General features: G+C 45.1%; 1 pseudogene; it reads left to right on the top strand.

Annotated features, from left to right (window-relative positions):
* Positions 1-10841: 10841 nt before the first annotated feature.
* Positions 10842-10959, top strand: LOC126420282 (5S ribosomal RNA; annotated as a pseudogene).
* The last annotated feature ends 6478 nt before the right edge of the window (positions 10960-17437 follow it).

Here is a 17437-nt window from a genome sequence, read left to right as displayed (position 1 = left end):
CAAAAGCCAGTAAGGGTGGAACGAACAAGGTACCCTTAACTCTCCAAACACAAAAGTCAAGAGGTGTCAGGTCCAGTGAACGTGGGTTCCATGCAATTGGCACCCCTTGCCCCATTCACTTACGTGGATAGTGGATATTTACGAAACGCCGTACATCTTACCACACAATCAAAACTATTTTCCTTAATGATGACACCAGGGCTAAGTCTTTAAGTCGTATGGAATAAGTTCCTAGGAATTTTCAAATTTGTGAAGTCTGTTTTGATACACCCTGCATTTTTTTTGTGACAGCGGAAACTGTTGAGGAAGCCACTTATGTCATTATATAACTTAAATGACGATTCACATCGAAACATTCAAATAATGCAAGGACTGTGAGTAACTGGCGTTAATGTTTAGTCTCCGTGTCTTAGTGTTTGCTAAATGTTGTATAAACCGGAAAGTCTCATGTTTACAGTTTCTTTCCTTGGCCGCACGCGGCGGGCTCGCTGAGCCGAAAGGCCGTTGCACCTCGCCGAGCAAACAGCAGCGGCGAATCCGTCAGGATGCCTCTGCAAGCACTTGCTGGCCCGGGGCGGCTGCGAATCCCAGGCAGAGATCACCTCGCAGCGACCTAGAGACGCTCTTCAGTTGGAAGGCAGGGAGAGAAGGAGAGAGAGAAAGAGAGAAAGAGAAAGAGAGAGAGAGAGACGAAGCTTCGAGTCTAGGAAACTTCCGTGCTAACAAGGGGAAGTTACGAACTTCCCTCAGGGCACGACTAGGATTAAACAGGGAAACGCAACTCTTAACTGCTTTCAAGAAAATCGAGTTCAAAAATTTTAGGCATACTTTTATCACATTTTAGAGCTGCTACTATTTAAGGACTCCGCAGCTAAGCGAATTAGCGTGTAGGTATATGAACACCAGGTCTCGGTTTTGAATCTCGCTATTGGTACTTTTTCTCATCCCTACGCAATTCTAATAACAGTTTTATTACAACCGTGCTGATTATTAGTCTTAATCATCCGCTGATTGTTTTCTTTGTCTTTACCTGGGGAAAAAAGAGGGAGGGACCAAGGTGTTTTTAGGAGGGGGGGGGGGGGGGAATTAGAAATACAAAAACGATAAATGAGAACTTTCAGTCAAGTCAGTACAGTCGTTTGACGTACATTATTGTACCAGCATTTGTGACAACTATAATCTGTAATCTGTTGAGCACTGGGCGGATTAAGATGTACTGATCGTAGAAACATGGAGAACAGAAATTATTGCGACATACAACACACGTAATGAACGCTAAATTTTTGCATGTGCATTGTTTTATCAACATGTTTGTTGCAAAACAAACTTGGTTTAAATTTATCAACGGCTAATGGTTGTAACACAATTTCTCGGTGTACCACGCATCACAGGGCGGGTAACCGCCACAGGGAAGAGACTCTCTTCCCCCACCCGCCCACCCCTAACACTGAAAGTGGGGGAGTATTATAGTTTAGTGTAAAATCCGCTCTGCTCTCTCCAAGGCTATTGAGGTCATACGGCGCGGAGGACTATGGGACAACATCTGAGGTCATGAGTCCCCTAGAACTTAGAACTACTTAAACCTAGCTAGCGTAAAGGCATCACACTCATCCATGCCAGGGGCAGGATTCGAACCTGTGACCGTAGCAGTCGCGCGGTTCTGGACTGAAGCGCCCAGAACCGCTCGGCCACCGCGGCCGGCAATATAGGGGTCCACCAACAGGCTCTGGATATTTGCTACCAAAAGACTTTTGGTGTAACACAGGGATATGCCTTTTAAGCAATTCATGGAATCACTACGGATCAGAAAGTTCGTTGTGGCCAGGGATTTGTCGTACCCCAAAGTCTGACATATTGCAACCTGTTGCAGAGAGCGCTTTTCGCGTCCCCTTGCATGTGCCAAACAAAACCAACTCTGTCATTGACTTGTGATCCGTCCGTGTAGATGCATACTGAATTAGAATAATTATGGAGGATCGAACGAAACAGGTTTCGGAGAAGCGTAATATCAGCATACTTCTTGGGGCCATAGAAGAGGACCATTCGTATCACAGGACAGGGTACAGACCACGGGGGTATCGATAGGGCGCCCTAGTAACACAGCCTAAAGGAAACTGTTGGATCAGGCTGGTCTACCCAGTTTTGGGCAGTGCACAGACAGTCTGAAATGCTGGTTGTGGAACAAACTTAAGTGACTTGATACCTGACGGATTTTGACAGATTGTGACTGTGTAATTAGCCACAAGCTGCCATCGTGTAACTCGCAGCGGTCGGACTCAGATTTTCGCCAGGAGGCCGTCGGGAGGGCTCACGTGGAAGGCCCCATTACCAACCACACGCCAGTGTGGTGAACAGGGCGCAGCAAGCTCAATGCGAATGGTGTTGCCGACCCGCAGGCAACACATCTGTAGTCTAAGCGGGATGGTATCAGCGCGTTGTATAATATCAGGAAAACTATGCGATCTTCACCCCCTGAGAAGTTACTTAGAAAACGGAGAGCCTTTAGCTTCTCCATAAAAGTTGCTTGAGTCGGCGGACATGTGGCAGCCAAGTTACCTTATTGTCAAACAAAATAAGAAGCTTCATCGACTTCAAGTAACTGCTAACCAAGATAAATTTCTGGGTGTGGCTAAATAGTCGGGAGTTAGTAAAAATGCACAATTTCGCGATTTTGCAGGACGAAATTGATATCCGTGATTCAGAACCCAGTGATGTACTCTCTGGACAGCCCCTGAAATTAGCGCTCAGTGGTGCAGAGGCATAATGCAGCCAACGGTGATCTACATACAGTGACGGAGTGACAGTGGGGCCCACTACATTTACGATACCATTGATGGCGGTAGCGAACAGCGTTGCACTCAAAACCAATCCCTGAGGAACTCTACCTTCCTGTATATATTTGTTGCTGAGAATCGAATCCATCCAGACCGAAAAAGTCGGAGAGGTGGGAAACTATGCATAAAAATCGGTAAACTGCATCGGTAACTCCACTCATGCAGTGTAGACGGGTTGTAATATCAGCAGGAAGTGTCTTATGCCTTCTGCAGGTCAAAGAACACAACAACTAGATGTTGGTGATGCGCGGAAACATTACTCGCTGTAGATTCCAGACGAACCAGATGATCTGTGGTGGACTAGAGAGCCCGAAATCCATTACTGAATTTCAATATATGCCCATCGGCTTCAAGACACCAACAAAAACGGCGGCTGACCATCCGTTAGAATAGCTTACACAGTCCATTCATCAGAGAGATTTGCCGGTAGTTAATTAAAATATGTGGACTCTTTCCCAGGTTCTGTTCAGGAACGACAATACCATCCCTCTACTATTTCTGCACCTCAGATCCACGCTGGATTTCAGGTGCAGAGATAGATCCACTTCATTCTTAGGAACAAAATATGACAGTGCATAGTCTAGAGTTAATGCACCACAGTATGGTGTCCTTCCACAATCCGCCGGCTTTCCGTAATTGAGAAGTGGAGGTCAAATCCAGAAAAATGGCCCACAATTTAAAAAGCCAGGGATGAAAAACGAAAAGATCCAGTACCTTCAGAAGTCCAAAGTATAGTCAGAATACCAAGATAAGAAAGTGACAAAATGAAAAGACTTCTTTTAGTTGCCTCTTACGACAGTTTAGTTGCCTCGACTCCGCTGGGGGAGTGAAATTACACTTTCCCGCTTCAGCAAGACACGGTAAGTAAAGGATACGACTTTTTTTGTACTTTCTTTAGTATATTTTTAGCATAAGAATTGATTTCTTGTGTCGTGTTCCTTGTTTAATATTCGCTGAGCAAAACGGCAGCCAGGCGGCTTGCATCCGTAGCGGCCTTCAGCCATAAGAAAGAACTGGCAGGTAGGAGATTGCCCCGAACGGGTCTGCGACCGCGAGAAGATGGGCGGCGGCCGACTATCACGTGTGGAAACTGTTAAGGACAGTGGCAAAGTAGAAAGGTAGTTGCAACGGGAATACGATGTGTCACTTGGTACTGAGTCGTTCTTCAGCTTACTTCAAAGTAACTTTTACAGCTCAGAACAAGTTTATATAAAGCGTGTTTGTATTACACTACAGTTATTGGGAGAACACTGTTGTGCTGATGTATTACAGTGTCACCTCTTCATTTGTTAACAGAGACTGACCCGAATGTGAAGCATTTTTTTTTTTTTTTTTTAATTTACGTGAACTGAACGTGTGTAGACGGAAGTGAGTCGTGAACAGTACATTGTGCAGTCGGATTAATACGACCACCTGCGAAAGGCTGAATAACCACCGTTTGCAGCGCGGGCCACTTCGCAACGTGCCGGAAGAGAGTCAGTGAGGTTCTGGAAGGCACTGCCAGACATGTGGAGTCCAGCCGACTCCAGTGCCGTGGCCAGCTGCGGCAGATTTCTCGGTCTTGGATGCGTGACGCGAGCAGCGCAATCGAGTTGGTCCCACAGACTCTCGATTGGGTTAAAATCCGGGGAGATTGGTGCCTCGGGTACTGTAGTAAACTCATACTGGTGCTCTTCGAAACCACACACGTACAGTACGAGCTGTATAACAAGTTGCATTGTTCGAGTGCTGAGGAAAAACATACTGCATGCATTGCGTCTTCCATAATGACGAGATCATACTGGCCTCTCATGTCGACTGTTTCAGGGTGTTTGCTTTCAGGCATTTCGTACTGTACACGCCAAAGGCCACCTGTTCAACGGGGCATGTACTAGCGCGCAGATTCCAGCCTTTGTCGACGATGAAGAGCAATCAGCGAACAAGTCTCTTGCAGCGGAGCCTCATACGCAGTAACTGTCGCTGAATATCCGTTGGGGACCCATTGTTGGAAGCTCCCGGGTTCATGTGGACGCTCAGTTGCTCGGCAGTTGCACGTATATTCGCCCGTACACGTCTCCGCAGCCGCCGCTCACCCCTGCCGTCTGCTGGCCTTGGTGCATCGCAGCTTCCTCGGTACAGATTTTCTACAGCTTCATTTTGCCATGCACGATATACTTTAACCACTGTGAACACTTTATCAATTCAACCGTTTCGGAAATGCATCCACACTTAGCCCAAAAGCCAATGATAATGCCCTTTCGGACGTCATACAACTCGCACTGTTTCCCCATTCCCCATTACGACAACGTCTGCACTGTCTAGCTTGAAGGGGGAAACCAGATGGCGCTATGGTTGGCCCGCCACATGCCGCTGCCATAGGTCAAACGGCTATCAACTGCGTTTTTTAAAATAGGAACCCCCATTTTTCATTACATATCCTTGTAGTACGTAAAGAAATATGGATTTTTAGTTGGACCACTGTTTTCGCTTTGTGATGGATGGCGCTGTAATAGTCACAAACATATGGCTCACAATTTTAGACGAACAGTCGGTAGCAGGTGGGTTTTTTAAAATTAAAATACAGAACGAAGGTACGTTTGAACATTTTATTTCGGTTGTTCCAATGTGATACATATACCTTTGTGAACTTATCATTTCTGAGAACGCATGCTGTTACAGCGTGATTGCCTGTAAATACCACATTAATGCAATAGATGCACAAAATGATGTCCGTAAAACTCAATGCATTTGGAAATACGTGTAACGACTCAACAGCGAGCAGTCCGCCTTCCGTAATGCTCGCACATGCACTGGCAATGCACTGACGCATGGTGTCAGCCGTTGTCGGTAGATCACGATGGCAAATTTCCTTCAACTTTCCCCACAGAAAGAAATCCAGGGACATCAGATCCGGTGAACGTGCGGGCCATTGTATGGTGCTTCGAGAACCAATCCACCTGCCATGAAATATGCTATTCAATACCGCTTCAACCGCACGCGAGCTATGTGACGAACATCCAGCATGTTGCAAATACATCGCCATTCTGTCATGCAGTGAAACATCTAGTAGTAACATTGGAAGAATATTCCGTATTAAATCAGCATACATTGCACCATTAACCCGTCAGTGTCGCTGATGTTCCACTTGTCGCAGCCATCGTGAATTTTCCGTTGCCCAATAGTGCATATTATGCCGGTTTACGTTACCGCTGTTGGTGATTGACGCTTCGTCGCTAAATAGAACGCGTGCAAAACAATCTGTCATCGTCTCGTAATTTCTCTTGTGCCCAGTGGAAGAACTGTACACGACGTTCAAAGTTGTCGCCATGCAATTCCTAGTGCATAGAAATATGGTACGGGTGCAATCAGTGTTGATGTAGCATTCCCAATACCGACGTTTTTGAGATTCCCGATTCTCGAACAATTTGTTCAAATGGTTCAAATGGCTCTGAGCACTATGGGACTTAACTTCTGAGGTCGTCAGTCCCCTAGATCTTAGAACTACTTAAACCTAACTAACCTAAGGACATCACACACATCCGTGCCCGAGGCAGGATTCGAACCTGCGACCGTAGCGATCGCCCAGTTCCAGACTGTAGCGCCTAGAACCGCTCGGCCACCCCGGCCGGCAATTTATCTGCTACTAATGTGCGAGTTAGCCGCGACAGCAGCTAAATCACCTACTTCGACGTCATCATTTGTTGCAGGTCGTGGTTGACGTTTCACATGTGGCTCAACACTTCCTGTTTTCTTAAATAACGTAACTATCCGGCGAACGGTCCGGACACTTGATGATGTTGTCCACTATACCGAGCAGCATTCATAGCACACGCCCGTTGGCATTTTGGTTACATTAGCCATACATCAACACGATATCGACCTTTTCCGCAATTGGTAAACGGTCCATTTTAACACGGGTAATTTATCACGATGCAAATACCGTCCGCGCTGGCGGGATGTTACGTGATACCACGTACTTGTACGTTTGTGACTATTACAGCGCCATCTATCACAAAGCGAAAAAAGTGGTCCAACTAAAACATTCATATTTCTTTACGTACTACACGAATATGTAATAAAAAATGGGGGTTCCTATTTAAAAATACGCAGTTGATACCCGTTTGACCTATGGCAGCGCCATCTAGCGGGCCAACCATAGCGCCATCTGGTTTCCCCCTTCAAGCTAGACGAGTTTCATTCTTTGTAGTTTTTTTTGTTTGATGCTTATTTCGCGAGATGTTTGGCCTGGTCACTATCAATGTACCATCCTGTATACCCTCCATTACCATTGCCGTCACCTGGTTATGTGAGTGGTTATTGCACGTTGGTGTCTAAAGAACGGTCGTCACATTACTGTGACTCGACCGCGCACATTTATTGCGTTTGTAAACTGTATTATCACGTGAAATGCGCGTTTTGACTCCCACATCCAATACTGTGAAATTGTGATACACCGCAGTGTATATTCTGACGCAAGACGGAATGAAGATTTTTATTTTCCATATGCTAATAATACAGGGTGTGGCAGAAGAAAGGGCTATTTTAGAGTGGAATGGTATTATCGGCAATAGATTGTTTATCGTATGTTTCAGGTGGGTTTCAGGCGGGCTCGAACGAGTCCTGTCTGTCAAGGCCTCTTACAAAATCTGTGACTGTGTTGCTTCCGCTAGACGGAAATACCGTACTCATTTCAGCCTTAGACGAAATGATTCTGTACCACCGGCAAATGTAGTCCGGTTACGTGTTTAAAACTTTGAAGCGACCGGAAGCGCATATAAGGTGAAATCGCCAAGACCACCGAGGAGTTGCCTCTCATACCAAAGAATAGAGGAGGCGCAAAATGTTGTAAGCAACAGTCCAGAGCGTTGTCTGAGATAATTTGCGGCAATGGTGGTAAGGTTTAGTCTCATTGTGCACAGAATTGTAAGGAATGATTTAAAGTGGCTACCGTATAAGAAACAGGTTGCGCAACAGTTAAATGAAACTGATTATGAAAATCTGTAGAACTATTGACTAAAATTAGGGACAATGACGGCTTTTCAAGTTTTCTGTGGATTAGTAACGAGGCATACTTTCATCTTAGTGGATGTGTCAAGCAGAACTGCCGTTACTGGTGCGAGGATAATCCTCAATAACACCATCAACGATCCTTACACAGCCAGAAAGTCATAGTAACTTAGGCTGTCCCTTCACTGGGCATGTGGATTTTTTTTTTGAAGATGGACACGATCGAGCAACCAGTCATATGTGAACGGTAGGGCCGGCCGCTGTAGCGGAGTGGTTCTAGGCGCTTCAGTCTGGAACCGCGCTGCTGCTACGGTCGCAGGTCCGAATCCTGCCCGCGGGCATAGATGTGTGTGATGTTCTTAGGATAGTTAGGTTTAAGTAGTTCTAAGTTCTAGGGGACTGATGACCTCAGACGTTAAGTCCCATAGTGCTTAGAGCAATTTGAACCATTTTGAGCGGTATGCTGCCATACTCATTCGTCGGACCTGAACCTTGTTTCCTGAAGATGCATACTGATTTCAACAAGATGGTGCCACATTTCACTGTGCTCGAATTTCAATGGCAGCAGTGCCCAGAGTATCTGGTAGGCACATCATTTCATGGAATGTGGACTTTTATGTCGCCCCAGATCTCCCGATTTATCGGTCGGTGATTTCTTCCTTTGCGCGTTCCTGAAACAGGGGCTCTGCGTTAGACATCTATACACAATTGCGGAACGAAAAAAAGCCATTCGAGCAGGAGTCATAAACACTCTATGGAGATGATTGAACGTGCAGTAAAGCATTTGCATGGCAGACCGAATGTCAACGTAACAGTGGTGACCACCTACAAGAAATTTTCAAAACACGAACAGTACGTGAAATGGCAGTATCTAAGAATTTCTCTGTCGTGGTGAAAAATATTTTACGCCATTATCGTAGGTCCGTTTCGTTATATCTAAATCGGCCTGTTTCTCTGCCTCAACCTGTATGACGTTTTTAAAATATCACCAAAAGTGTACGGTTGATATATGCTTAAAATAGTGTCGTAGAATTGTGTAGTACAGACATCGGTGAACTAAAAAAGCGTGACTCCTTGGAAACAGATTAAGACATCGAGACAGAACCGGTACCTCGATGGACTGACGGAATTAAAATATTATACCCACAGAGAACGTGTGTAACTGTGCTTGACGTCACTTTTTTCTATCACGTTCCTCTTAACCATTTGTCAGAGTAACTGAGTGCTGTGCTTCTCCGGGAAGTGTGCTTCGGCGGTGATTTCTCAAGTGTACATGAAAGTGCTCTAAGGCAAAAGCTAAATCAGGGACAGAGGAACAGATTTTCACATCCCTTCGATGAATTAATAATTAATGACAAAATGCTAGCCCAACAGGATACTGATGTGAATTCGGTTTGTCGAAGGAACGTAATTAACTGCAGAAAACGTTAATTTGAATTATTCTTCTTTCTCAGCTCTATCTCACAGCCCAAAGGGAAAATATGGTGTGAATGGTGGCTTCACGTCTTACTGGAGACTGCCTTTTGGAGCTTAAACACGGATACGACTTTCTTTATATAAAGAAGTATTCCTCGAATAGAAAGAGTAAATAAATGAAAGTTTACAAACGTAACAGGTAAGCACTTTTCAATAAATTTTGGGGAGGCTGATACAAACAACTCACTGCTTCTCGCAAAAAAACAGAACATATAAGTTTGTTGCGTTTCTGTTTTTCATGTTGGTTTTCGAGTTGCAATGGGTTTATCTATCGATTGACACTTTTTGTTTGTAATTCACTGTTGCTTTTTGAACTTACACATTGTCGTTTCATCATCTGGCAACAGTGAGTGGCGCTTTGGATACTAGAAAATGGACTGCCAAGTAGAGAAATCGGATCATTTCCGACATGTTCAAGAGTTTGAATTCAGTAGGTAGGGAAGAGGCGGGGTGACAGGATCATATACGCTATGAATGGCGATAATACCATCGGACAGATCACGGCAGAAACAGCGTTTCATCGTTTTGTAGAGGATCTTTTTGACATTAGTGACTCGCTACCTTCAGGAAGACCTTCGTTATTTGATGAAGATCGTGTAACCGAATTAACCGACAATGTTCGACGTCTGTGTATTCGATAATTGGCAACTGTGATGAACTGTGTTCATTTCACCATTTTGCGACATTTTCATGCAATGGGGAAGGTTAAAAGATCGATTGTATGGGTACCTCATGCACTAAGCTAAAATCATAAAAATTAGCGGTGAGCCATAAGTGCATCTACGCTTGCTCATCATCAGTTAGCTCGTCAACAACACCGATTATTCCTCTAGTGTATCGTCACTGGTAAAGAGGTGTCCTTATGCTAACATAAGGAAAAGAAAGCAGTGGGTGAGCCGAAAAAAAGCCGCAATTTCCCGAACATATACCTATGTGCATCCACGAAAGACCATGTAATGCAACTGGTGGAAAAGAAGAGGTGTAGTGTACTACGAATTGCTTTCCCGAGGTGTAAACATCGCTGCTCACATTTATTGTCGACAACTGAGACGCCTTTGAGACGCAGTCCAAGAACAACGACCAGGAATACTACGTCAGGTGATGTTACTCCATCGAAAACGTCCGCCGGCATTCTGCTAGACTGACAAGAATCTTTATACAACAGCTGGGTCGGCACTTCATTCCGCACCCACCTCATTCACTTATATTGCGCCCTGTGTATCAATCAACCTTCAAGGAAATTCTTTTCTGGATGAAAATGCGCACCGAATATGTCTGGACGTGTTCACCGCCTCAAAGATACGTGATTTCTACAGTCGCACAGTCGAAAAGTTTTCCCAGCATACTGTCGCAAGCAGTGAAGAAGACTATATTATTGATTACTACAGTCTCTGTTATGTGGACCTCTTATGTTCATTAAACTTTAGGAGAATGCTACGTACTTGTGCACCAACCCAGCAACAACAACAACATTATTTATGAAATACAGGAAATATGTATTTGGTTCCATAGACTAGGCATTTATTATTACCTTTAAAGGGGAAAGGCAACAGCCTTGCCGCAGTGGATACACCGGTTCCCGTCAGATCACCGAAGTTAAGCGCTGTCGGGCGGGGCCGGCACTTGGATGGGTGTCCATCCGGGCCGCCATGCGCTGTTGCCATTTTTCGGGGTGCACTAAGCAACTCAGGAGCTACTCGACCGAATAGTAGCGACTCTGGTCAAAGAAAACCATCGAAACGACTGGGAGTGCGGTGTGCTGACGACACGCCCCTCCTATCCGCATCCTCAGTGAGGATGATACGGTGGGCGGTTGGTCCCGATGGGCCACTTGTGGCCTGAGACGCAGTACTTTTTTAAACGGGAAAATTATATCCTACGCGTAATAGATTTGAGCTATGTATGCGGAGGGTATCGTTAATTCCACAAATTTCCGCTCACAAATCGATTCTTTCCCTTACAGAAAAGTACCACCGTGCAGAATCTTGTCTCATTAATTACATCAGGTATCCCGTATGAAGATCTTGGTATTTCAACAACTGCTTCCCAACATTCATATTGCCCCAATTTACTTTTTCAGGTATATTCGCCCTTGACGTGCTGCAGAGAGTGGCATTCTGTTTTAAGTTCTATAAACAGGTAGAAGTGGGTTACAAAGGTGCCCAGTGTGATTTCGAAACCTTAACAGCTCCGGAGATGAATCCATGTTTCTCTTCTGTATAGAATTTTGCTGCAGTTTAAGTCCAAGATTGCACGTCCGCGTTAGATGAACAGAGCGCCGATACGCTGAGTCGTAATGTTAAGCCGTTGTAACTAGGGTCTACATCTAGTTGGCTCCATGTGGTCCCTCGGGAGGCAGTCGGGACCTGTGGACTCGTGGTGCTGCTGCCGCCGGAGGAAGCAAATATTTACTGCGCCTAAGTCGCCCCGAGTGCCGCAGCGCAGGGACTTAGCGGCGCCAATTAAGGCGACCGCGATTTAGGGCTGCCGCCTTCGGGAGCGGCCGTTAGAGCCTACTTTACGCGTGTAGGCCGGTCTGCGGTGGACCACAAGCCGGGCACGCCGACCGAAACCTCGAGGCCTCAGCGGCTACATTGCTCTGCCCCACACCCTTGGCTAAAATCCCCATTCTGTTTCTAACAGTAACTAAAACCCTGTATCTGATCTTCATTACTCATATTCCTTTCACAATTAGGTCAGACCTGTAAGAGCATTTACTGTCCTACTCGAGTTAATTTTATAGTTGTCAGCATTCTGGCTGCTTATAAGTGTCTGAGGGGCGTTCAGTAAGTAATGCAACACGATTTTTGTTCACGGCGAATTTCGGTTGAAAACATGCGGAATTTGTTGTGGACCGTCGAGAAATATTCCTGTCTCAGCCGTTACAGTTTCATGAAATTCCGAAATGTGGCGGCGCTGTACGCAGCGTGCAAAATGGCGTCTGTAACGGAGCTGCTTCCATGCAGAAAGATGTCAAAATGGTTCAAATGGCTCTGAGCACTATGGGACTCAACTGCTGAAGTCATAAGTCCCCTAGAACTTAGAACTACTTAAACCTAACTAACCTAAGGACAACACACACATCCATGCCCGAGGCAGGATTCGAACCTGCGACCGTAGCGGTCGCGCGGTTCCAGACTGTAGCGCCAGAACCGCTCGGCCACCAGCGGCCGGCAGAGAGATGTCATTTAGTTTCTTTTGGCAGAAAGTCAGAGCGTCGCAGATATTCATAGGCCCTTGCAGATTGCTTATGGAGACCTGGCAGTGAACAAAAACACGGTGTGTCGTCGTGCTAGGCAGCTGACGTCATCGCAACAGAGTCTCTCAAACTATGAAACTTCCTGGAAGATTAAAACTGTGTGCTGGACCGATATTCCTGGCACGGGACATTTGCCTTCCTGGCAGATTAAAACTGTGCGCCGGACCGAGAATCGAACTCGGGGGAGTTTTATATCAGCGCACACTCCGCTGCAGAGTGAAAATCTCATTCTGCAAACATCCCCAGGGTGCGGCTAAGCCACGTCTCCGCAATATCCTTTCTTCAGGAGTGTTAGTTCTGCAAGGTTCGCAGGAGAGTTTCTGAAAATTTTGGAAGGTAGGAGACGAGGATCCATGGATCGCAATGGAACACCTCGCTACACAACTGGACGTCTCTGTTGGTAGTGCTGACAATCGTCCACCAGTGGGGCACAGAGAGGTGCGTGCCAGGTGGGTTCCTCGCCACATAACACAAGTCCATAAAGAGCAACGAAGGACTATCTGTCCGGAATTGCATGAATGTTACGCGGCTGACTGTGACAATTTTTTGTAGAGCATTGTCACGGGGTATGAAACATGTTTCTATCACTTCCAACAGGAAACAAAGCGCAATCCATAGAGTCACACCACCTATGCTCCAAAGAAAAACTTCAAAGACCCAACCCCACCTGATAAAGCATAGCTATAACCTTCAGGGACTCTGAATCGATTATTCTGTTTGATGTCCTCGCCCATCCTGCAATCCTGTCAAGTCTGTGCTCCCGGGAGGTTGCCACGAAATTTCTTTGGATTGTACCTCACCCAGCCTACAGCACGGATCCTTGGCCTTCCGACTTCCATATGTTTTTCCTAATGAAGAATGCACTTCAGGGTAAGAATTACGTGGATGATGGCGAGATTATCGATGCAGTATCGACCAGTAGAGTGTTACCATGAGGACATGCAGGCCTTTTCAGTAAGGTGGCGTAAGGCTGTCGCATTGAACGGAGATTATGTTGAAAAGTAGGGTATTGCAGCCAAGAGAGTGGAATATAATATGGTTCATTCTAATCCTGAACGCTCCTTGCATTGATATCAAGGTAGTGACGTCAATACACAATACACAGATGACGTGGCAATCTACTTCTAGCAGTCTCAGATGTGTAAGTCGACTTGGATATTCTGCATCTATATGTACATTTATACACTGTGAATAATAAAGAAGTACGTGACATAGGGCACTTTTCATGCCAATCATTACTGCTCTCGCTCCATTCGATTTTGTATTTTGGGAGCGTGGTTGCTTTTATGTTTCTGACTACTCAGGTTTTAGCTTAATTTTTCATAAATTATGTTTCACATATGCTGACACCAATGTAGAAAGAACTGAAAAATACTTGACAGTTGAAAAGTCCCTTACTTTAAAAATAGGCGAACCCATCAACTGAAAGTGAACCAACTCGAGAAAGAAACTAATTAATTTTCGCAAAATTTCAGAACGTCTTTGTCAGTGGCAGAAAACAGCACGACATAAGCAAGACATCTACGTGACTTCTGTTCATCACAGGAAAATATTTACAAAATTTATACTTAACAATCAGCAAATAGAAACAATCTATTATTATTTATGCCTAATAGTTGCTTTACGAAAAAAAAAGGAAAGGATCGTATGGCTTTGTTGGCCGGGAGGCTCCGTCAGGAGAAATTCGGCCGCCAGGTGCAAGTGTTATTGCTGGTGAAGCCACATTGGGCGACTTGCACGTCGGTGATGATGATGATGATGATGGTGATGATGATGACAACACAACACCCAAGCCACGGGCAGAGAATATCGCAAACCCGGCCGTGGTCGCAACCGGGCCCTCTGCGTGGGAGGCAAGCACGTTACCACCCAGCTAAACGGGCGGACAACGAAAAAGAAATTGCGCTGTAACATTCTTCGGAAAAACAAAACTGCTGAAGAAAAAATTTTCGAATAATGAAATGCAAGTAAAGGGATAACGTTTTCTTTTTACCACTTACCTACAAGCAACCGGTATGTGTGGAATTGTTTTCAACTGCAGCACGTTATCTGTAACAATTAATAACAGATTATTAAATTCATATACTTCGGTATTACTACATAGAGATGAAATACTGGGACATAAATAATGAAAAAAAGATTAGTTTAAGAAAAATATTAGTGTTATCAAACACCATTGGAAGTAGAGAGAAAAGAAGATTTAAGAATGATGAAAGTGGAAAACTAGGTGCAGTTTTAGTACACAAGGAGGTTTCAGCAAAAGAAGAATTGATGTAACGAAATGAAGATCTACAGAGGCAGCTGTTCTGAAAAACTATCATTGAAACTACAAGCAAAATATGGTACTCACACATATATGCTGTATAGTAAAATTTAAGAAAAAAAAACAGGCAACGTTTAGTATCATTTAACACGCGTGTCGAGGGCATGGTGTCGACGGCATGTGGACTACACAACAGACAGTCAACAGAAGGACTGGTCTACTCGAATGCACGAGCATTTACTTCATATAGAGGCAGCGATTTGCTGTACAATGGAAACCGTCACTACAGCAACCAGCCTCCCCCCCCCTCCCTCACTCAACTGTGACATGTTTAGTAACGAGATGTAATTGTCTTTAAAACTTTTTTTCATACAAGACTTCCAAGTCATACGACTGCTTGGTGTTTAGTCATATAGAGAACCTGCCATCGATAGTACGCATAAGGGATGCACAATACTCGATAGAATGATGTACATTTGTTTGTGCGATATAGTGGGTTCTAATTCTTAACTTCACAGTTAAATGTACAGCTTCTGTCGCCAAAACTTAACTTTCGAAGTTGACTCCGCTGAAGAGACCTACCTAATCTGGCAGCCAAAATATGACGACCACATTTTTAGTAGCGTGTTGGTCCACTTTTCAAACACACTACTGTAAAGTTCTGCTTTGTATGGATTCTACAAGTCCTTGAGAAGTTTCCAGAAGTATGTGGCACCAGATATCTGCTCACAGGTCACTGAATGTCCGCAAATTAAGGGATGGTGGTTTTCGGGCACGATATTTGTTCCAGTGAGAATAGATTAGGGGCATTTGCTGGCTGAGACATCAATGAGAGTTTACTGCTTCTCAAACCACTGCAGCGCGATTCGGGCCTTGTGTCGTGCAGAGTTATATTGTTGGCAGATGTCATCGCTATCAGAAGAAACTTCAGGCATGAAGGGATGCAGGTGATCCGCAATGATAATCACGTAGTTCACTGCTGTCATATTGTCTTCGAGTATTATCGTAGGTCCCATAGAAGATCGACTGAATGTACCCCAGAGCACAATTCTGCTCCCACTGGCTTCCGTCTGTGGCGCGGTGCACGTTTCAAACAGCCATTCGCCTGGATGACGGCGAGTGGGGACCCAACCGTCGACCTGGTGCTGCAACAAATGCTATTCATTCTACAGGTGACACGTTTCCATCGATTCGAACACGTATGGGTCGCGTGATGTGGACCGCCATCTTCAACAATGCCTTTTAAACGGTGTGCGCCGAAACACTTGTGCCTGCACCAGCATTGTAGTATGTCGTCAGACCTGCCAAAGTTCGCTCCTTATCTTCTAGGTTTTGTGATGAGATGGGATTGTCCGATGCCATAAGACGCACTCGTTCTTACACAATCTTTCAACCGCCTTCCATAAGTGCTCACGACAGTAGTACGGAAAAAGGAGACCATCTTCGGCGTTTCAGACATACTCGTTTCCAGCCGCAGCGAAGAGCGTTTCGTTTTGTTCAGATGTAGTTGTCGTGTCCAAGATGCTGGCTAGTGGGCTGCACTGGACTCATCGATGTCGTAGATGTCTACTCATTATTGGTGTAAGATACGCACTATATCAGCTTGCTCCGATACGATACGTCAATTATTTGTCATGACAGAATGAATACAAGCGCCTCGGCGACGGGTCTGATGCCGAAGAAAATGATATAAGGAAGTCAGTTCTTCCGTGTCACCAATGATCGTTGCTTGGATCGCATTTTCAACCCTTCCATTTGTATTCTTTACTAGGTCAACAATTTTGCCTTCACACGCCTAGCATCCGCTATTCGCAGAGGTCGTGATCCGCAGCATCATAAAGTTCACGCAGGATTGAATAGTAATATTCGTAAATTCTCCGAAAGTCTCGCACTTTGGCAACACAGAAAAGTATCAAAGTTTTCCTAAGCCTCGGTTTTGCCAGCTGTGTCCCCCAGTCAAGGATGGAAGAGTACCTCCCAATGGACCGTAGAGTGCGCTCCCACACGGCTCGCATCACGTCATCGAGAGAGGGGGCAGTCAGGTGAGCGCCGTTTAACATTCACGGAGTGCGAAACGATTTCACTGGTTGCCATTCTAGATTGAGGGGTGTAGTCACAGACAGTGATCCGTAAAAGAAGGTGGGATGACTTCAAAATGAAGAATGCGATTGCTCAGGCGGTATGGTAAGTAAAATTTATCTAACCGCCTACTGGGTCGCAATAAATTTAACTAACGTTGGGTATTTACATATCCAGACTCCTTGGAGGCATATGGAGAGGACCAATTCATGTAATTCGCGACAGAAATTAAAATTTGGAGATTGATCTGCAGGACGCAACACACAGTTAAATCCACAATATCCGGAGGACTCTTATGCAACAGTTAAAAATATCCTCTTGACAAAGACGCGAACAGTGCCAGAGGAGCACATAAAAGAACCAAGGTAAGATTAAAATGTTGACAAGTTATGCCCCTGTCAGAATCCAACATTTCCACCTATACAACAGCAATGCCTCCGCGAAAGAATAAGGCGGTCCCCGTAGAATATTCGGGTGCTACATTAAAGACCACACGAAAACCAGTTAAGGAGACATGCCTAAATAACACCTCCTGTAAGA

The sequence above is a fragment of the Schistocerca serialis genome, chromosome 9 (genome assembly GCF_023864345.2).
Source record: "Schistocerca serialis cubense isolate TAMUIC-IGC-003099 chromosome 9, iqSchSeri2.2, whole genome shotgun sequence".
Taxonomy (NCBI): domain Eukaryota; kingdom Metazoa; phylum Arthropoda; class Insecta; order Orthoptera; family Acrididae; genus Schistocerca; species Schistocerca serialis.
This window is presented reverse-complemented; position numbering and strand designations above follow the sequence as displayed.